This window comes from Tribolium castaneum, chromosome 6 (assembly GCF_031307605.1).
Source record: "Tribolium castaneum strain GA2 chromosome 6, icTriCast1.1, whole genome shotgun sequence".
Lineage (NCBI taxonomy): Eukaryota > Metazoa > Arthropoda > Insecta > Coleoptera > Tenebrionidae > Tribolium > Tribolium castaneum.
Window position 1 is genome coordinate 12,994,546 of NC_087399.1, and position 23,188 is coordinate 13,017,733.

The 23,188-nt window shown below is 31.1% G+C and overlaps 1 protein-coding gene across 9 annotated transcripts in view; it reads left to right on the forward strand.

Moving 5' to 3' along the window:
- The first annotated feature begins 1,029 nt into the window (after window positions 1-1,029).
- Window positions 1,030-23,188, forward strand: part of LOC100141755 (uncharacterized protein) — a 72,315-nt gene continuing 50,156 nt past the window's right edge. The window contains exons 1-3 of one of the 9 annotated variants that reach the window (XR_010334500.1): window positions 1,082-1,630; window positions 5,463-5,555; window positions 5,605-6,833. The gene's annotated coding sequence lies outside the window, so the exon portion shown is untranslated. Of the gene's footprint in view, window positions 1,631-2,461; window positions 4,254-5,462; window positions 5,556-5,604; window positions 6,834-8,546; window positions 8,610-8,653; window positions 8,954-23,188 lie in introns of those variants that run through there. The other 8 variants (XM_015982364.2, XR_010334501.1, XR_010334495.1 and 5 more) reach the window with 8 other exon arrangements.

Genomic DNA, 23,188 nt, shown 5'->3' on the forward strand with positions numbered 1-23,188 from the left:
ACATGATACATTTTTTTCACTCGGGCTCTAGGGGAGAATGTCTTTTAAATGCAGTAACTGTTTTATCTAATTTAGAGAAAATTCTAAAAATTGAGGAAAATCTGATAAAAATCTAGTACTCTTTGAAATTTTTTTCCCATGAAAAATAAGAATCATTCATTTTTCCTAAGAGCATACGTCATGGCCAAAAGTATTTTATTTTCCCTTTAATACTTATTGTTTATAGAAAATGATTTTTAAAGAGGACTAGGTTTTTTTAAATTTTTTTTAGTTTTAAAATTATATTCTGAATAATTTAAAAAAACTCTACAGCCTCTACAGTAAATCAGTTGCAGAAATGTTGCTAAAACGGCTGTAAATCTCTGCAGAAAATGGCTAAAATTTAACACTTTTTAGCCCCCTTAATTAGAGTTTTGAACATATTATTGTAGGCTAGCCATTCGCGATATATTACTTTGGATATTATATTTCATAAAAAATAAGTCTCATCCGGTAAGTAAATCGTTCCAAGATGACCCTAAATTGGATCCCGTACTATTAGATTCAATTTTGTTATCAACTCGTTTGTGAATATGCGATTAATATTCTTAACTATTGAAGGCACTCACTCGCCATCGCTCATTCGTGCTTTAAACAGAATCGATTATTAATCGTTCTCATGTTCTGTTAGTGACTAAAAGTGATTTTTTGTGACACCATATAATTAACATAGTTTGTGATATTGAAATATATTTCAGTTGCTTTTTATTATTTGCATTTTGTATAAAAGTTTTCCTTTTAATACTACAAATGGCGGATGCGCCGGGATAATCACACGGTTTAATTATTCGTTTTGTAAAGTTAATCATGACTGTTATTATAGAATGTGTTCCATAACAGTCTGACATAGGCAATGGAATGGAATGTACATTTAAGATACGTAATTAACCGTATTAAACTTTTTGAATAAAGGAAATCTCCAATTATTTTAGTAATGCTTCGATCCTTAATATAATAATAATAACAAATACACAAAACTTATCTGTGAAAATTGTTTATTGTTGGTCATATTGTCGTTTAATACAATTATCTTGGTTATTTGATTATGCTTTAAAAGAATTATGAGATAAAATATTTTTTTATTGTTAGTTAAAAAATTCATATTGTAGCTAGGTTTTTTCGTGCACTCTGACATTTAAAGTTGTCCGTTCAAAAGTGCTTTTGAATATTTGATAAACCTCATCAGTCAGTTGAATGTCATCTATTTTCTTGTTTTAAATAATAATTCCAATCGAGCTGTCGCGTTGCCCCAATATTCAATATTCCCTCGAAATGTATGTCGATATGTTGCACCAGAAGAGCGGCATATTCTTGGCTAAGTGCAATGCCCTGCCAGGATTCTAGGATGCTTGATCTCCTGAGGGGTATGGGGAGCATTATGTTGGCTGATCAATACCGGAGGAGCCGCCCCATACTCGCCAGTTATACGTAGTTGGTGTTGCTGAGTAGTCGTAGAGTTCAATTCGCGTGTTCCTTGGTTTATACAAGTAGTGCATTATAGTGAGCATCTCAACAGTTGCAATTGGGACAATATTACGGCTTGGAATTGGATGTGGGTACTCACGATTAGAGGTCATCGAAAAATCTATTGGTAAACACTGACTTATTCTATGTTTTGTTATTAGTCCCTTACTGTACAAGTCCAACTTTTTGCACTATATTGTTTATTTAATTTTATACGGTTTGCTACTGTAATTATCATAGATCAGTCTAAATTGTCAAATGATCTTTACATTTTGCATTCAATTTGAATTCATTTCAATTTACGTATAATTAAATGCAACGCAGTATTGCTTTGAATAACCCCAGCAGCTTGATAATGCTAATATTAATAAATCCAATTATTACGTATTTATCTTTTACAGAGTCTTTTAAAGAACTAGTAAACTACATTAGTGGTAAAAAACTCAAAGAAATTCATACAAAATCACCTAAATGTATTTTCAAATGTAGAGGCTGTTTCAGAGAGATATACAACAAACTTGTATTCTTATATACAGAATGTCCAGTAAGTCTCACACCTCATTGAATGGGAGTAATTGGATAATTCCTCAGGGTATCAAAAAATGTTAAAAACTAATCCTCTTGCTTTGTTTTTATCTGAGAATCTAAACAAATTATGAAAAAGGGCAACACTACTCAAAGATACACTTAAAAACTGAAAATAAAAACTATAGTTAAAGTCTTAGATACCATTAAAAGGTGTTAAACACATTTAATTTCTAGTGTTTAAAACCATGTTTACGCCGTTTAACACTAGCGGCATGGATTCGATTCACCAACTCCCCACGAGTTCTTTTTCTAAAATTGCTACTTTTGCAGCAACTGTTTTTTCGTATTTCAAACACCTTCATTTTGGTTGGTTTTTCCAAATCTTCAACAATAAAAGACAGATTTTTTAAACATTTTTCTTGATGTCTAGAGCATCGCCCAATGATGTGGTGTCATGGAGGTGCGCGACTTTCCGGACAACTGGCAAAAGTATGGAACCAAGCATTTGGTGCCGAAACTATGAACTCTACGAAAACACTAATTCATCATCAAGTATTTTAAAAATATGATTTTTCTCAAGATTTTTTTTCGAAATTATTTTTAGTTATCGAGTTATCCAAAAAAAAATATCAATGGCACTCTTGCACGGCGATTTCTTAAAAAATATTACTTTAAAAATTACTTTTAGTTCAATAGTATTGTTTTTGAACCAATGGTTTTTTTTAAATAAATTATTAGTTTCCGTTTTGAGCTTATTATGAGGGTTTTTGGTACTTGACCAAAGGGATTGCATCCATGGATGTTTTTCTTCGCAAAAAAATACTCGAACAAAACATCCCTGGATACAACCTCTTCGCCCATATTCGAGAAATCGTCATAATGAGCTCGGAACGAATTGTAATATTTATTTAAAAAAACACCGGGTTAAAAACAATATTAATGCATTAGAAGTTTATTTTATTATTTTGTACTAAAAAATCACCGTAGTTAGGTGCCATTAAAAAATAACTCTAAATAACTCGAAAACTTAACGGAATTTCGAAAACATTTATTTTAGGAAAATAATAACAATTTTAAGGTACTTGATTTATTGAACTAGATTTATTAAAAACGCATGTGCGGTTCAGAATCAGTTACAGATTTTCGTATACCGCGAACGATAATTTAACGTTTTCAAGTACGCAGTAAATGTTTAAAAACTAACAAGCCATCAAAAATTGTGCCCAAGTTAGGAATGAGTTATCCGAAAAACTTTGACACAAAAAGGTATAAATCGTAGAAAACAACCCATTTTCAAATTTACATACGTTATTTTATAAATAATTTCAATCTAGTAAGGTGTTAAATAAATCTTAGTAACAAAATCAGACTATTTCTTTATTGTAATTCAAACCCATTTCCAACCTCTAAAAGTTTCAAAGACACGAAAGTAATATAACAGAGACAAAACCGCTTTCGTCAGCTGCGCAAGTGTAGAACTAAAAATTCTTTGCAGAGTCCGAGGATCGTTTGGACGGGTCCTCAACCGATTTGTTGATTATTATTTTTACGTATTATATTAAGCCTAGATATTATCGCAAAATCATAAAATATTAACATCAATTTCTGTATTTTTGCTAAAAAGAACCGCTTTATTTTATGAGACCCACGTATGAAGTTTATGTATGAAAAAATAAGTGTGATGTTCCAGAATTAAATTCTTCATTCAAAATGTAGGGTATTTTGTTAGAAAAAATTTGAATTGTAGTTCATTTCTGAAACACCCGGTATACTTGAAGATAATTTTAGGAGATGCAAGGGTTTGTATCTACGAACAAAATTACAGTGTATGTCAATCAATAACCAAAAAGTGAAACAACAAAAAATCAGATACCGTAGCTATCAAAAATGTGTAAAAATGTCAATCACAGATGTCGGGGCCAAAAAGAAATGTAATTAACTTGTTTACAGCAAACGCGGAGTTCTGTGTAATTATTAATTTCTGAAATACAGTCAAAATATACTCAAACGTCAGATAATTGGTATTGTGATAAATGAAAAAGGCTATTAGAAGTTTAATTTATGTGATCAAGCAGCAACAGTGATGAAAATGTTTAACACCACATCTCTCCAGATGGTTTGATTAAAAATACAACTGATTACTTACAACTAATTACCAGTTTTGAATTGCGTCTGAATTACAAATTGGCCCAAAATTTCACCATACAATGCGTAATGCGTACTATGTCAAAAACAGTAACGAAATTTTTGTAGTTTCTCATTCATTGAATTGTTTAGCAATCTTACGTGTATATCGTTAATAAAGTATGTAGTGGTAGTTATGTGGTGAAAAAGATTTAATTTTTGATTACAAAGTGTTATTAAAACAATTGCTTTACTAAGGGCTAAGTATTGGAACATGGCGAACTCAAAAAAAACATAAGTTACTGAAGTGTGAATTTTAGGTTTAGATTTTTCCATTGAAAAGAATCATGTAATACTTCGGTAAATCGAGAAAACTGCAATTAAGGTTAACAACTGCTGATACATTTAAGCCTAAAATGTTCCAAGAAGTAGGCGTTTCAACGTTATTTTAGTAATTTTACATTAAAGTAAGTGAACAAACACTCATTCGTTATTCGTGTTTTTCTCGTCATCTCTAATAATTTGTTAACATTCGTTCCTTGCATCAAAGATACAATAGTCGTTCCGTAGAAGCAATGCAATAATTGCGAAGCCTCAAAATTCGTACAACGTTCTACTAAATAACCGAATAAAAATTTCCGACCATTTATGGTTACCAGGCCCCTGAAAGTGTATACCAAAGAATATAAAGGTTAAGAAGTGACAGCGCCGTGTTATTTTGGGGAAACAAATTAATGCTGATGGCGCTACGTGCGGTCGCGTGAGAAACTAAATCCACCATATTGGAAATTGAAAAACCGCGCGCAATTTGAACATTGCGTATTTTATGTATGTACCCTTATTAGTTTGCATTACTGGTTTTGTACAAAAATTGAATAAAAATACCCAAAGTTTGTAATACAACCTGTAAAATTATTATCACTAAACACGGGACTAACAAATTTACACTATTTAAAAAAAACGGTTTTATTAATTATAGTTCTGCAAAATACATTCTAAAGTAAAACATATTGTGTAATTTTCTCATGCACAACTTAATTTCAACAGTTGACAAAACTAGCACTTTACTTTTCCGTTTTATAAAACACTTCCAGTCTCACACAACATTCAAAGTGCGCTTTAAGAAGGTACAGGGGGAATTTGAAGGCATATACACTCTGACTTCTTTCCATTCTTGAATAACTGCATTTCGTGATGAGACAAACGCGATTTTCACACAAGAACCAACCCAAACGACAAGATGCTCACGACCACACATGACACACAAAAAAAAACATTATTTTAAATAAATAATTCCCTCTAATAAGGAAATTTCCGGATGTTTTGGAGATGAAGATCGTCCTTGGATATGATAACGGTTCTTGGGATGTAATTGAAAATCCCATGAAGAGGAGTTAAATGTAATATGCAGTAATTACTATTTCATAATAATAAATAAATTTATTGTAGTTGCGAAGCCAGCATTTTGTGAAAGCAGGGAGTTTAGGACTCGCTATGGTTCAAGATTTTCAAATTCGCCATGTCCCTCTGTCTACGTTTTTTATGCTATTTTACACAATTTTATAACGCCTATGCTTGTTAAAAAAACAAGGTTTTTCTTTTTTGTGATTGCTAAATTTAGAAACTAAGCGAAAAAATGTATTCTACAAGTTTCATACAAGGTAAACAATATTACAGCTTACTATTATTATACATTTAAATGATTACATGGTAGTTTTAATCAGTAACTTTCAGTTATAGTTATGTATATCAGATATGTCGCTTTTTATTTAAAATAATTTTAGCATACTTGTAATTCTCTTGTGTTTGTGTAATTTACTAATAACTATGATACAATCGAGATTACTTTTAAAAAAATTTAAAACTTATCAAGAACTTTAACATCAAACTGTTATAGTACGTGTTAGGGCTGCTTTTACAAACGTCCGTAAATTTTATAACCGCGAATAAATTTCGAAAAATACGTTGTTGAACAAAAACACTTAAAACTTATCGGGAGTCTGTTCATCTGAGAATTGTAAAATTTAGCCTTAGGAACCTAAAAATTGGACTATTGTCAAAGGTTACAATCAAAATTTTGATATTTTTTTGCTTTTCTGAACAGTCTGTAGACAAGTTATCGAACCAACAAAACTGATATATTTATACAGACTGATCCCGAAATACTGTGTCTGTTAGCATTCTGAATTTAAAATTTAAAGGATACCAATAGTGCACACTTCCAGTTAACTATTTAATAAACATTGTGTATATTTGGACAATGTATTTACATAGATTATTATATCTGAGTATGTTTATGAGGAACAATTTGAGTTAAATTAATTTGGCCTATACATTCCAGCAAGTTATTATTTTTTTAGATTCAGATTTTAAAACACGTTTCCCATAGCAACGTGTTAAAACACGCTCCCCATACAACGTGTTTAAAATTAAAATGTTCCAACAACAAAAATTTTGAATAACACTTACGAAAACGTTTTTAATATATGTTTTTTTATTAAGTTGTGGAATGTTCAAAGCTGCGCAAAATTCTGTTAGTTGAGAATAACCAGCACCTATTGCTACTGTGCCACAGACAGCTGCTTCATTTATGTTATTATCTGCTTTTTCCGTACTAAAAGTCCCTGTTACTCCACACATACTACATTTATATTTAAAAACACTTTTAAAACCAAAATGCGCTTTATGTACTATGTCAACGTTGAAAAAACTGCAAGAGTAAATGTCATGTTTTATGTTTTTTAACTCCGAAAATAAATGACCTATGTCAACAATCCTTCTACCGCTTGGAATATAAATTTGTTCTTGACTAGTATCTTTCTCAATAACAAATACTTCATCATCATCGGAACTTGATTCAATTGACTGAAAGCTACACTCCGCGAGACTTGATTTACTTGGAAATTCCGTTTTAGAACCCTTTCGTTGTTTTTTCCAAAAATTACGCATTATTTGTTTTCGACTTTTTCTTTTTTTTGAAAAACTTAGTTTACTATTATTACCCATAATTTTAAATATACAAAGATTTCAACTATTTACAAGTGATATAATAAGAAATTAGGAAATACACTTACCAACCAGCAGTCGCAACAAATAATTAAATAAAAAGAAATAGATAAAATTGATATTCTGCAAAGTAACAAATTAAAAACTACAAATACCACTGTTTAAAAATTACCACTTATTACAAAACACTGTGGGGCAAGAAAGTGACCAGCACTCTGCAAAGACTCAAAGAGTAAAGAAGTTGTAGAACTATATGTTTTGATTATATATAAGTACCAACCACCACCCTAAACCCTCCACTAAATACAAGTCTTATGACTCATGAGCTTATGAAAAACTTTCTAAACTTTCTAATAAACATTTTTGTTTACATGTGATTTCAGTTTCAGGTACCCGATCTTTAGCAATGTTTACTTATATTTTAAAGAAACACACAAAATTTATATAATGTAAGAGTAACGCAGCTATATCTTCGCAAGCTAGTTATAGAAAAATTGTATAAATTTAATAAAAAAACGAGAAATAATTCCTAAATTCTAAAATAATACATAATTATAAAAGTATCATTTATTTTACTAGGCGTAACGTAAACAAATTATATCCCTAAGACTGGATCTTACAATCTCTCGATACGTTATTTGTACTATAATTATTACTGGGTATAGTTACAATAAATTTTTACAACAATGTATTTTTCAGAATTTATTACCTGGATAAAATTATCAGACGAAAAAGCGGGTTTAAAGAAGTTTTCATCATTTTAATGAGATATTCCTAGTAACTTTTTTAAAGTTAAACTGTTTTCTGAAAGAACAATAATGTTTCACCAATTAATTTTTTTATTTTATATTTTTTCAATGCAAGTGATCCAATTAGAAATGCACATGACACATAATATAGCGAACAGAATTCGGTTAATTAAAACATAAAACCCAATAAATAAATGGTGTAATGGTGTATTATTTTTTGCAAAACTATGCTAGTATTTTATTATTCTTTAGTATCAAATTTTTTTAACAAAATAAAAAACGTATTTTTCACTGTATGTTGCTTGAATCTCTGAAATAAGAGAAACTATCGTGGGCGATAGTGGAATTCAGTTTGTTTACATTATTTGCATTTTATGAGAAGGGACAAGACACCCCGAGGCGAAGGTCGGATGCCTATCCGATGATTGACAGCTGTCACTGAAAACAGGTCTAAAAAAAGTATGCAACTTGTAGTACACCAATTCTCAACAATCGCTTCGGTACCCTGAAGCCTTAAGTTCTCGGGTGTCTAGGTCTAGCATACGCTCGTTGCATAACCACAGCCTTCGAACTTTAAATTTGTGCTTTCGCTCTAGTAATATTAATAATAATAACTTTTCTGTTCATCCTAACAAGAAGGAATAATCACAAGTCACGTAAATAAGTTGGAGTAATTGAAATTTACAGTTAAAAAGGACAGTAAGTAATTACTGTTTACTATAAAAATGAAATCTTTTTTGCAGGAGAACAACACCTTCCGTCTTGCCGATGATGGTGGAGGAAGAAAAGGTGCAAGAAAAGCTTGCCGCGTAAAAAGTTTATCAGAATTTGTTTCACGTTTTGTGTTTATCCGACTATTGAACGCATCACGACGGATTAAAATTAATTTGAGACGAGTATATCGTGTTATTATAAATAACGAGACAAATGGTAACTACATTTCGGTAAACTGGTTCAGCAATACTTTCACAAGTGAAGAGTCCTAAAGTCATGTGAATTAGTTTTGCTTTTCGCCCCTAAACACCCACAAGGAAGAAATCACGGTGAGTTTTTCTTAACATGTTTGGTAATTCGAATTTGTTTTCAATTGCCAACAATTATTTTATTTCAGTGTACTGTTTTAAATCCTTTGGAACAACACAGTTAAGAACTCTAAAAAATGGCCTGATTTCGGACTAAATGATTATTGCTCAGTGCAAGAAAATATCGTAAATTTATTTAAACACTTGTGAACTTTTATTTTGATAAAAAAAAATTCCTATAGCGTTTATTTATTGCCATGTTTTAGAAGGATTTGTCCCATCTAGTTCTTGAGTGAAACGCTAGCTGTGTACTAATATACAGTGTTGTTCTGTGTTTTAATGTCCTTTATAGTCCCATTGAACGGCGATGATAATCTTGAAAGTATGAACCTACGCTTTTTTTCGGTTATTTTATTTTATATTTATTTTTAATTTTAAGATCAGTTTTTATAATTAACCTTGTGCAGAGGCGATAAACTGCAACGTTTTGTTGTCTTATAGTTATTTAATAAACTAGGTTGTTAACGAAAGCGATTAATTAATAAACAAATTAAATTAATTAATAAACAAAACTGTTTGAAGCACGAACGAGTGATAGCGAGTGAGTGCCTCTAATAGTTGTGTCTATTAATCGCCACTAATAAACGACTTTATTACAATATTTTTTTGTTGACGGTAAACTCGTCAACCATACATTTGCATATAACTTTGAAGACCCATAAGTTAAGTTTTCCAATTGGCACCACCTATGTTTTATGACAAAGTATTATTTAGCGTTTCATTTTACATCTTTTCTATCTCGTAAGTTTTATTCTAAAAGTTGATAGTTTAGGAGATAATTCAGTTGTTCAGCCATTCCATTTTAGCGAACGGGACACTTTGCACAAATTTTTAGATTTTATTTTCAGTTCTTACGAACAGTATCAGTAGAAGTAGAATTCAGGGACTTTTCCACTTCCGAATAACTGATCTGAATATGTCCTACATAATTGCGTCCTGACCATGGATTACATGGATTACAAGATTTATTTACGCCCTAATTCATATGAAAAATTTGAAAAGAAAACAATTTTAGTCACAGTACCGACTTTAAAAAAGGCACGCTTTCATACCACAGTTTTTAGTGTAAATAAATTGTTTAGCGTACCTGTTTATATTGTGATTTGTCGCGCCGGATGTACAGAAAGCCATAATTGGAGGCAAATACCGGTCGTTGGTATATATTTAACGTCACTTTCAACGTCCAAAGAGAAGCTGCTCAAACAAGCGCGTGAACGCAAAAGTTGAAATTGGATTTTTAAGAAAAGTAATAAACATAATGTTTTCTTTACAATTGTATATTGTTTCTAAATTCAGTCATTACATCATAGGTCAGTTTGTATCTCATTTTAAGTATTTGTAACAGAGTTTAAACGGCTTAAAGAACCGTTTAACTTATGGTTCTATTAAAAAAATTGGAAGTTCAAATTGCATGAAAAAATATAGTAACTTTCTGAGGACCTTAGCAACAATATACATAAATTTGAAAAAAGCTTAGTCATTCAAAAATAAAATGAAAAAAAAACTCAATTTTTAGTCATTTTATTTTTTTATGAAAAAATGGTACTGTGATATTTTTTATGGGTCTTGTATATGACTTACTTCTAATGCTGTATTTTTTAACGCCATTTGAATTTCAGGTTTTTCCATAAAAGCTTTAAAATTATTACCTCGTTATAACTTGGTTACAAATGTTTAAATGGAGATAAGAATTGGTCTGTGAGGTAATAAGTTAACCTGAGAACAACATCCAATTGTAAAAAAACAATTTCATTTATTAGTTTTCTTAAAAATTGAGTTTCAAATTAGACCATTCGCACGGCCGCGTGGACGGTGAGCCCATTATGGAGAACATTTTAATTGCAATTAAATTTTAATCGCGATTATCTTGACATTTGTCAATGTATTTTAAATGGCAACTTAATTCGAATTAGTTTAATTTTGAATGAAATTTTAATTTCGCTTTCTGTAAACCGGTCTTTAATAATTAATATTAATTAATAATATCACAATAGAATTTTATAAAATGTTTGACGGTATTTTTGATCCTTTTACAAAACGACCGAGTGTAACCAGTTATTTTCTAAGTGGACAATTTAAGAACCATTTTACATTAAGACAACAACTTGTTAGGCGTTTTACAATACGCCTAAAATGTTCAGTCGGATTGTAAGAACTCTATATTTATTTATTCATTTTCAATTTGCCCAGCCGTTTACAATATGATTAGCCTTTTTATAATACGCCTGATTCTACTATTAGCCTGCGATATTTACACATGACGGACGGGACATGAAGGACGGGACAAAAAAAATTGTGTGAAAATAGCTCTAAAAAATTATCCAGATAGTTTTTATTTAATAAAGAGTTTAACAATATTAAAATTAGACTGTGGAAATTAAAAATTTTTGACTTTGAAACGTAAGAAATAAGAACAACATTTTATGTTTGCGATAATAAGCAGGACAGCAAAAGTTATAAAAATAAAAAAGAAATATTACTAATCAATTTACTTACCGATTTCCATTATCTAAACTTCTAGAAACTAGAAAAACACTCTTAAAAACTATTCAACAGTTGTAGCAAGTCAGTATTTTATGTTGCCTATAAGGCAATGTATGTAAATTTTAGAATCCAATGATTTACTTCTTTTAAAATTTAAATGATTATCCTTTCTCAAAAACTCTTTTGTCATAAAATACATTAAATATAAACCGAATCGTGTAGTTTGAAGGAAATATAACTTTATTAAAATCATTTTAAAATTTCGGTTTCAGGTTGCATTTTTCCTGGAATGGTCGTTTTCTGAAATAGTAAATTGCAAAAACACAATGAATTTGTAAAGCCTCAAAAAGTGGAAATTTAAATTTATATAAATATACAGGGGTGCTGTTTAAAAAAAAATGTTATATGCTGCACGGTAAAAATGAAACACCTGTATAGGGCAAAATAATTTTAGAGTCTGCACTTTGGCCTCTCATGAAATGTCCTTTGACTCATTTCAATATAAGTGACAGTGTAGGCGTAATCGTGCATGCTCATATTAATGAATCACCATGTATTTAGGAAAGTATTTATTAAGAAACATAATTATTTGCACAATGTGCGTTAGTTATAATGGAGTGTTATACTCAAAAGTTGCAGATTCTGAAAGTAGACACAAAATGATGTCTAGTACAATCGGTCTGAGTTATTTTAAATCGGTACTTTTTTAGTAATAATAGAAAATTTGCGCTGTCACGTAAGCAATGTCCTGACTAATGATTCGTCACTTTTTCGCTGCATACAATTAACACCACGTTTGGGCTGCTAAACGTCAAATACAAACGTCAAAACCGTGCATTGTCGATTGTGACTGTGTTGTGTGCTAATATTTTGCAGGAGTTTGTGTTTTGGTAAAATGATTTCTCCTGCACCACATCTGAAGTCATATGTAAAACAACAGAGGCAGAAATAAAGCTGTCTTTGTTGGCAAGTTTTCTATCTATTTCTGTGACTGGCTGATTCAAAAAGAAACATTGCTGACGTCAGGCCAGGAATTTTCTCCTTTTCAATTATTTTTCTTCAAAACGGTTAAGCTTTGGTAAAATAAAAAATATGGGCCGCCTATTTTGTTGTTGGCTATCCACATAAAAACTTTAATTTTTTAGTATATCACTCCATTGGAGGGCGGAAAATTTGCACGTCAATTTGGTCAAAATATGCGCATGAATATGCAATAAATTTTGATAAAACATGCAAAGTTTTTTCCAAAATATGCAAAAGGAATTTACATAAAAAAGACTTATTTAAAAAAAATTACAATGTTATACAGTAGTGCCCTAATCTATGAATACAGGGTGTATCAGAACTCACTCCCCAGCGAAAAGGTGCTAGTGGTAACAGCAATAGAGATGGCAAAAATGCAAAAAAGTAGGTCTTTTATTTTTCGTTTGCGAAATACAGAGATCTCAAAGTGACCAATCCCAGAAGCTCTCTCCTAGGTAGTAGATGCGTTACTAATGAATAAAAAATAATTCATATGCCCACTTTTATTGTCCGTTCTACATATTTTTTGTTTTCCTAGCAACGTGTTTTGTTCCCTTAGTCCTTCAGAGCAAGGCCTTTTGTGATTGGATATTTTTAAACGTTCTTATTTCCCAAACGCAAAGAGTTAGAATTTTTTTGTAAAGGAATTTTAGCTTCAGAATTGCCTAAACTTTACGCATCTTTCCGGTGGGGAGCGAGTTCTGATACCGGCTTACAAAATCTTAAAAACTTTTGGCACTACGCGCATATATTAATATAAAAAAAATTAAAATTAATTTTTCCCATATAAATGCCCATTTATATTTACATTAAACCTTATTAAATCAGTAGTTTTAACAAATGGATGATTTTTTATTTAAGTACATATAAATAAATAAAATCAATAAATATAAATACATAAAATAAAATTTAAAATATCTTGAAATAAGTACATTTATGTACTTATGTACTTATGTACTTATTACTTGAATTAAGGTGTAAACAAAATTGTGTACCGATAATTAGATATTCTAAACACTTCTTTTAAAGGGTAAATAATCCGCTTTGACCTGACAAGGTGCAGTGCCTAAATGCCTCCCAGGTAAAAAAGGGTTATAATTGTTTTTGGACAGATTTTCTAGGGGTACTACCAAATGTTGAAAAATAATCCATTTACAGTCCATTCCACGAGGATATCCTAATAAACCATAAAATGTCACGGAACAAATACAGAAATTTGTCTATATTACTATCTTCTTTTATACTGTGAGAAGCATGCGACAAAGATAGAATGTACCGTAATAAGCATGTCACACTTTCTATCCTCTTTTAGTCAACGAGATTAACAAAGACGGTGTTTGTTCGTCAAGTGTAGTATTTATTAACTTCGACCATATATCATGATATTTGGTCGAAGTTTATTAAACATTTCTTCGTAGAGATCTTGTTGCCAACCTTTCAAGTAAGAAAGTACTAACTCGGAGGCGTAAGTTGAACTAGGTATCCTAGACCACTGTTTGTAAGTAAATAGTGATTAATATTTTATAAACACAAAAAGTAAAAAATCTCCACTTACTGAGTTGTTAGCAATCTGCATAGATTTCACTTTTTTCCAAAAACAAATCTAAATATTGACAGAAGACATAAGAAGACAAGGGCAGGGGTACTCCAGTTCCTGCGCGAAGCTAACCTGATTAGCCAATTTTAATGTTAACGTTTAATAACCATCATGTACCAGACGTCGCACATAACCTCCGCGGTTGAAGTGACGTTAATTTCAAATAAATAAAAAAAATCAATATTTATTTAAAATTTATTATTAATCATATTATAAACAATTAAAATGATATCTGCATAAGTTACAATACAATAATTGTTACGATTTTAAAGTATACCAGGTGGTTAGATTCAAACTCATCCATAATGTTGCAACAAATAAAAAAACTATTATTCTTCAAAAAAGGAAAACATAAATTGTGATGTAAACACACAAAAATGGAAAATGAAAAAGTCATATCCTAATAAGGTAAACATTTATAGTGAAGAATTTCATCCCCAACAGTTTCAGTCCGAGGTTAGTGACCTCAAGCACTTCATTTTAGTAGCTATGGAATTAAAATAGTACTCCGGCTACGTGCTTGATTGATTGTACCAAACATGACAATAGCAAGAAATATTTTAGCAATTTATGCAGAAAACTTGTAATAATTTTTGCTGTTTTGTCTGTTGTTCTGTCAAATGTCGAATTCACACGAATCTATTCACGTACGTCGTAGATTGAATCTTGCTCAAATTTTTTTATGACTTATCGTATGGGGATAAATCTTCGACAGGGATGTTACATAGCTATATATGTTCCGAGCGTACTGAAATCAGTGATGCCAATGTACTGATTTGAACCGAAAATGTACTGTCATAAGACTTTGGCGGCTTGTTTAAATATGTTCTAAGTACATATATACCCAGACTCGAAAATAAACATTTATTAAGTATAACATAAATATATTCTTATAAACAGAAAATAAACAAAATTCTTTCAAAAACTATAACTTACAAAACAAATTTAGTCTTAAACATAAAGCTTTTTTGGTGGCTCCCATTTCTCATTTCCACCTTCCAGCTGCAAATAATTTTTTATTATGAGGATACTTGCAACCGTTTTAACTGTCATTCTATTTCTGATATTTGTTTTGTTTAGCGCCAGCTGAGAAAAACCCCTCTCAACTGACGCTGAGGAATGTGATAATGTTAAAATGACCTTTACAATTTCAAATAAATTTTTAAAAATTGCTTTCCAAAATTCGGAAACATCACCACTTAAATTTTGCAAATCTTGCTCCATTAAAATTTTCCACTCAGTATTAACTTTTTCAATGTCGCAACTAATTTGTGGGAAAAGATTAATGAACGCTGCAATTGAAGTGTCTCTACTAAGTTTAACATTTGATGGTGCAAATTTTGAAGCAAATTTAAGATGCTTATCTTGAAAATCAAATCGGTTTTTAATTTGACTGCAAAGTATAATGTAAAATTTCAAACAATGTTTCTTAAAATTCTCAATTTCGTTGTTGGTTAATTGTTTGTGATCCATATTTTCGAGAAAGACATCTGTTTTTGCTCCACAGTATATATATTTTAAATCAACAAAATTTCTTGAATGAGCAACATTTAAATTGTAAAAATCATCATTTTGTGCAACAAGAACATCTTGCTTAATAAATTTTTTTAACAAAACTTTGTATAGAGTAGAAAACCTTTCCAGCAAAATTGGTGCTTTCGGCCCAACCGATTGCAGTTCAAGATTAACCTCTGTGATTAAGTTCAACATATACGACAAAAAAAAACAAATACAATTTATAAATTGGGTTTCTTAGGGCATTCAAAATTGCTTTTGCAGTTGGCAAGTTGTCTTCTAAGACGGCCCGTTGGAAAAATAAAGTCAATGAGTTCCATTGCTCAAGAACCCTATCAACGACTGCCTGAAAATTGTAATAGTGAAATAATTTAATTGAGAAATAATACAAAAATGAACCTACCTTCAAAGACAGCCATCGGGTTTGAGAAGGATATAGCATCTTATGTGGTTTCTCGTTGACAAAGACTTGGCATTCACCAAGCTCTAAGATCCTTTTTGTGCTATGAGCAAAATATGCATAAATGTTCCTGACAAATTGTTCTACTACACTAGGTAATTCTTTGGTTGCAGCTGATGAGCATAAATGTAATGAATGGCACAGACAACCCTGAACATATAAGTTGGGGACAAGTTCTCTTAACTTAGCTTGGACTCCATTTTTTCGACGCATCATTGTACTGGCGTTGTCAGCAGCAAGTGCGATCAAATTTTTATAAGGGACTGATTGGGTATCTAATATATGTTTTATTGACACAAACAACGCTTCTGCTGAAGCGTCCTCTACTTTTATTACAGCTAAAATTCGATCCACAACTCTACCGTCTTTAAAATATCTCACCAAAACAATTAAACTTTTCTTGATGCTAACATCTGTGATTTCGTCGATTATAAGAGTAAAATTATTTGTTTTTACATCTGATATGATCTCATTCTTAAAAAATGGGGCGATCGTATTAACCACTATGTTGGTAGTTTTATTTCTTTTCATTTTAATTTCCTTACATATTTTAGAGTCAGGAAAGATGTCTTTACATAAAGAGGGTAACGAGTCCATTATTAAAAAAGGTAAATTATGTTCACACACATATGCCGCAAATTTAAGTTCAGCTCTCTTAATTGAGTTGGTTATTTTGTTGTCAATTAAAGAGTGGTCAATCCGTGAGGTTTTCTTTGCAGCACTGTATTTTTTTATGTGATTTTTGCTGTTTTCGTGCCTTTTAATGTGAAATAGCCCCCCTGTTATTTCTTTATTGCACAAGTTACAAACTGGTACTTTTTTGTTACATCTATCCATGGAAATTGTAAAAATAAAGTAGCTGGACTTAGTTTTGGTTAGAGTTCCTTTATCGAAAATAATTTCAAGGTTATGATTTTTGTCAAATGCATAAAATGACAATTTTACGTCAAATTTAATCAGGGACGTAGAAAACGTAGAAATTTTGGGATTACTATTTAAAAAAAGAAAATAATTGAATACCTACCAATATTAATGTTCACATTTCTGAAATTTTTCTATATTTATTTTAATATTAAATACATAACTCAAAACATACTTCAATGCTAAAAATGCTTTTCTTTCAATCACAATTTTTAGTTAAACATCTCGTCCCAAAAATTGGTCATCAAGAACCCTTCATATATATTTCCTGACGTCTTTTTAAATTTTCTAAAAAATGATATTGAAGATGTTCTCGAATGAAAAACGTAACAAAATCGTGAATTCCCAATAACTTTATAATTTGAAACAGTAGCTAAAGTGCACGTAGATGGCGGCCAAGCAGTGACAGGTTCAACTTTCCTAAAAATTGGAACCAATTTTGGGTTCAAGTACCTACGTATTTTGTAAATGCATAGAAAAATTCCCAAAATCTCATAAATTTTGTACATAACATTATTTCGACAATCCACTTTTCCAAATGCTTGTTAATAATAAACGTAAAACTTGACAGGAAAGGTTCAGTTTCTCTCTCTTTCATCGATGATAACCATTTCTTAAAATTAAGGAAAAAATGTTTATGATGAAGAATTTAGACGTAAAATTCTTGTACTTCCAAAGAAATCTTTTTTAAAATTTGGAGTTTATAAAAAAAAACAGTGAATTGACGACGACTGCCAGTCTAAACTATTTCTAAACGCAGTTAGTCGACGAAAAATGGAAATATTTTTTGACAAATTTATTTGACTTTTCGCCAAATTACAAGTGTAACACCACTGATTTCTATCCCAATTTGTTTTTTTATACATTCCACGTATATGAAACAAAATTTCAAAAATTGACATTCAGTGTCCCAACTCTCCCAATATAGGAACTCTAGTTTTGGTTTCCATAATTTTCTTTTTTTCTTAGGAGTTGTGGTTTCCGCTTCATTATCGAAATCTGGGCTGGTTCATCCTTGTCTTCTCTGGATGATTTTGCACAAGATTTTTTTTCTGAACCGCTTTGCAACCATCTACGTATTTGCAATATTTTGAGCGTTGTACGAATTTTGAGGCTTCACATTTATTACATTGCCAATGCGAAATGACTATTGTATCTTTGGTGGAAAAAACGAATGTAGACAAATTAGAGATGACGAGGATCAAATTCAAAAAGCGCTATCTAATGGCCATTGTATGAAATGGTTCCCGACCTCGTCAGTTCGTTCCAGTTTAAAACAAATGAAGGGAGTTGGAGCACCATACCCTCTAACACCACCGTTCAGAACTTCAAATTTTAAATTAAAGTATGCAACCGACTCTCAAAATATGTGAATATGTATGAAATATCTAAAGTGCATATAAACCGCTTTCTAGTTATAATTATACAGAGTTGGGCAAAACTATGGAGCCTAGCGTTTTGTGTTTAAACTATATACCAATGTACCATCGGTGAATATTAAAAACTGGTACAAGCATGACAATTCTATAAGTCAAAAAAACACAAATTTATATCGGGTAAATTTGGCTTTTTGCGAATAAAGTTATAAAAATTGTGACATACAAATGACATGTTGTCAAAAACATTAAGTTAACGTTCAGTTCTTTAACGTTCTTCACATTTACAAAGATTATACACAGTTAATCTAGCATCTCTTTAGGTTAAAAAAGCTACAACGGCTATCGTTAGATTTCTGACAATTTGTGTCTCCAAACACAATTAAAAAGTTTGATACACAATGAACAAATTTTGGATGTACCAGTTTTTATGTCCACTGATGGTACCTTACGAAAAAACCAATTAGTACATCATCAACTACTTTAAAAATGAGGTCACAGCTTTCGAGTTCTTAAAAAACATTTTTTTCAAATGGCACCCTACCACGTCATTTTTTTTCTTTAAAAATTACCTCTAATTCAATTATTTGTGGGCACACACTACTTCCGGCACTTTCTATTTTACTATCATTGTTTTCAGATCCACTTCTTTTTTTAATTTTTTAGGAAACAAATTTTTTAACAAGTGAAATAAATTCAACTTGAATTCATTTCAACCAAAAAGATGTTTTGTTTGCTGTCAACAATGCTAAATATCGCTTTAGAGACGTCCGCGTCCTAGGGCTAGTTCCTAGCTGACCGAATCCTTATAATAAAAACGCTAAACACATATTAGTTATAGAGAGTTTTTAGCTTAAATTTTTACACATTTATAACTTAAAAACAATGTACCAGCGGGTTATATCTGCTAAAATTTTAAATTTATTAATCTTCCAAAATTTTATCAAATCTAACAGATGAGTCAGATTTTTATTACATTATTTCTTACCAGACTGGGATTACAGGGTGTTCGTTTTTCTAGTTTCACCATGGAGGTCTCAGCTATTATAAGAGATACACGTTCCGTTACATAAGGGCAAAATTACGCATTTTTATGCTAAACAATTATCTAAAAGAAAATTTGATATGTTTCTTAGTTTTTGAAATATTGGAAAAATAATGGATATTTGTTTTCCGTTATTTCGTTTTTTTTTCGATTCTATTTTTTTCAAGCGAAAATTAAAAGAACTACATTTGGTTCTCTTTCATAAATACCATTGTGGTGGAAATTAGGTACTCTTGGCATTAACTTTTATATGAGTTGTCATGGTAACAAATTAGTCAATTCCACGACAATGGTTTTTATGAAGGTGAACTGAAAGTACACGTTTTTAATTAGGATTAGGACTAGGATTTCGTTAGGCACTTTTTTAAAATGAATAAATCTATCATCGTGTTTTCCAAGGCGTCCTTAATGTCAGAATTACAAAACTCAACTGTGTTCTTTCTTATGAAAGCCATATCCGCTTTTTTATTTTTAAAAAGTGTTTTCGTTTCTGATTACGATGATGTATGACATCATATGATCGAATTTTACATGCTGATTAAAATGCAGAAAAAGGATTTTTGAGAAAAAGTTTTGATTTTAAAAAAACGACAACTATTTTCGAGATTTTGGAGGTTAAATCCAAGCTTACAATTGGTTTCATCAAAAGGGGGAGAGAAAGATAAATGTCAAATGTCTCAATGTTTTTCATAGTTTGTTTTGGAGTTTATATAGCAAAGTTATAATATTATGACAAATAAGACACTATAAAAACAGAAGTTAAATCAATTTTATGTTTTTAATATATGAGTGCAGCCTTATTGCTCTGTACAATAGCATTCAAACGTCCAGACATGGACGCTATTAATTGCTGGCAGAAGTCTGCAGTTAATTTCATCCATGTTTGTTGAATCCCTTCTACTAACTGTTGTCTGTTTTGAGGCTTAAAGTTGAACAGTCCTATTATTGTTATCATTAAACCCCAACCATTTTCAATGGGGTTACTATCTGGGCTCCATCAAGTTCATTTAAATACCTAAGGCATTACGACAACTTTTTGTAAGGAATACTTAATGTTGACAGGATTAACTGACAATTTTTGTCATTCATCATTGTCATTAATTGGCATGGTATTGTCATTATAGGTCAGTATTAGATGATAACAAATTGTCTTATCCCGCTTTTAATGAAACCAATTGTACTTATTCAAAAACTAAACGACGTGATAAGCTAGAAGTTTATTCTTCGCAAAACAAAACAAAACAAAGTTACAGAAATTCTTCTCGCATATTTAATATAACTGACAAAATTTAGTTTGTTAAACAAAATTTTTGGCGTTTTTTTCCAAAGCACTCTTTGCAAAAACGCTTTTTTCTTAATGTTAATCATTACTTTTATCAGCTAATGCGTTTTTTACTTTTGCTTGTCATCATGACTTTTTCTCATGTTATTAGTTGTTTCTTGTGTTTCGTTGCTTCGTTGGAGAGGTGGTGATTCCCTGATTGTGAAACGGGAGACACTGCACTAGATGATGCACTATTAAATTAAAAAAATTTCAACACATTCTAAAATCTCATCACAAAAATTCGAGACTGACATTTGTTATAGGCATTGTTGTCCTAATTATTTTATTCATTTACCTTTTAATTAATGCTGCACATAATCATATCATGTGATACATCGTTGTAGTCAGGAACAAAAAGACGTCAAAAATACAAATATCAAATCTTACAATAATGGTATATTTTATACCAAGATGGCGAAGACTATTATTTTTTTTGTCCGATCACCAAGATTATTTCGCGAGGGGCTTTGCGGAATAAGGTGCGAGGTCAATATCTGTCTTCACCACCGTGGTATATATTCTATTTTTTCCGCTACTAGCTATGAAGTTGACAATTATTGCGTTTCCTACATCTTCAACTTCTGTGGTTTTGTCAACCGAGTCACAGTGACTGCATTTCCATCAACCTCATCTTCACCGCTAAGAGTTCTACTTCTAATAACATCAAATGAAATCAGTAGTGTACATAATACGGTTCTCAATTTACCAACCATACATTGACATCTTACAGTGGACTTCGCTTACGCGTTGTTGACATGGTTATGCAACCACCAATTCGAATTAATGGCAAAAATCATTGGAACTTGTATCAAAGACAGAAAGAAAATTAGTTTTAATAGACAATAGGGTATCCATAATAGTCAGCTTGTTTACATTAAGTACAATCATACATTACTTTGATTGTAATGTAGTACTATTATTGTTATAAACAAGAATACCCTTTGATCATTATACTAGTACCATGCGATCATTTAAATTCATAATTAGAGGAGGCGGTTTTGTGTCTTTGTGATTGATAAACTAGTACGAACTGAGGGAAAAATTGATTATAATTGAATAATACCGTTCAAAAGATAATTATTTGCCCTTTCAGCTTGATTAAATATCACAATCGGCCTTTTCATCTTAATTAAAAAACTGATAAACTCTACTTTAATTATAAATTTAAATGATCACATGGTACAATAAACATATCATACTAAATAATTGCTAAATACATTATTTACCTACGATCATTGGATAAAATTGTCGCTTTTGTACTATCCATTAATACTGTAAATATGTGGTTACCAAACTGTGCGATTAGTTTGCGGACGTGCAATTAGTTTACGGTTGTGCGATTATTTGAGGGTTGTACGTAATCTTATTCTTAGACACTGTCAAAATTTACAGTTTTTTTCCGGTCTAAGAGAGCTTTGACAACTGTTAGGCATTTCTAGAAACCGATAAATGCTGATACTACCTTAAACTATGCAATTAGCTTTTGATGGGATAAAAATTTATTCGTACAATGTAAGAGTTTGGTAAGACTTCAAACTGGCCGACGATAGGATTGTTACTGAACCCTCGCCTTGATCGCATCGCAGAAAAAAAGTATCATGTGGTTCTGATTAAATCTTTAGGTAAGAATGCAAGTTAAAGATTTGTTGTTTTTACAACATTATTAACATTAAATAATTTCCCAACACTACCGATGTAGAGATTAGCAAATCCGAAAAACCCGTTTTTCTCCGGCGGTACTATAAGGGTGTCTCAAAATTGACGCCCCTGCTTTTAGGATTTGTTTCAGGAGACTAAAACAAATTGAAAGTAAAGAGTGAAAAATTGTCCGATTGAATTTTGTTATCGAGTTATTGATAAAAAACTAAAATTTAAAATTTAAACATTAAATTTTATTTAAAGCAAATTTACTATAATATGCTATAATGCGATTTGGAAACTTTTCTGCATGTGCACTTGCCTCAGCAGTGACGTTGCCATCTAATACATCTAACTAGCCAAGCTTTTAACACAACGACAAAATCTCGAATGCACTAATGCAGTAGTATCGTATCATTTTAAACATACAAAACCGAAGGAAATTAATAATACTTGTCACTAGAGAAAACGATTAAAAGAATTTTAACATCGCTAACATCAACTAATGAATTATGTTACATAAATAATTAGAAAGACAGCATAAAGCTTATTATTTACATTTTTATCAATAACTCGATAAGGAAGAATAATTGGAAACTTTTTTACTCTTAACTTTCGATTTGTATTAGCCCCCTGAATCAAATTCCCAAAGCACGGGCGTCAACTTTGAGACATTCGCCTCTAAAAATTTCGTTTTGCCATCATTGAGTTTGATGTGTTGCCTACCTATGTTGACAACAAAATTTTTAGCTCTAGCGCAGTCCATCAGAGTAGTTGTCACAATTGCACAATTAATTTTCATTTTGGGAAACA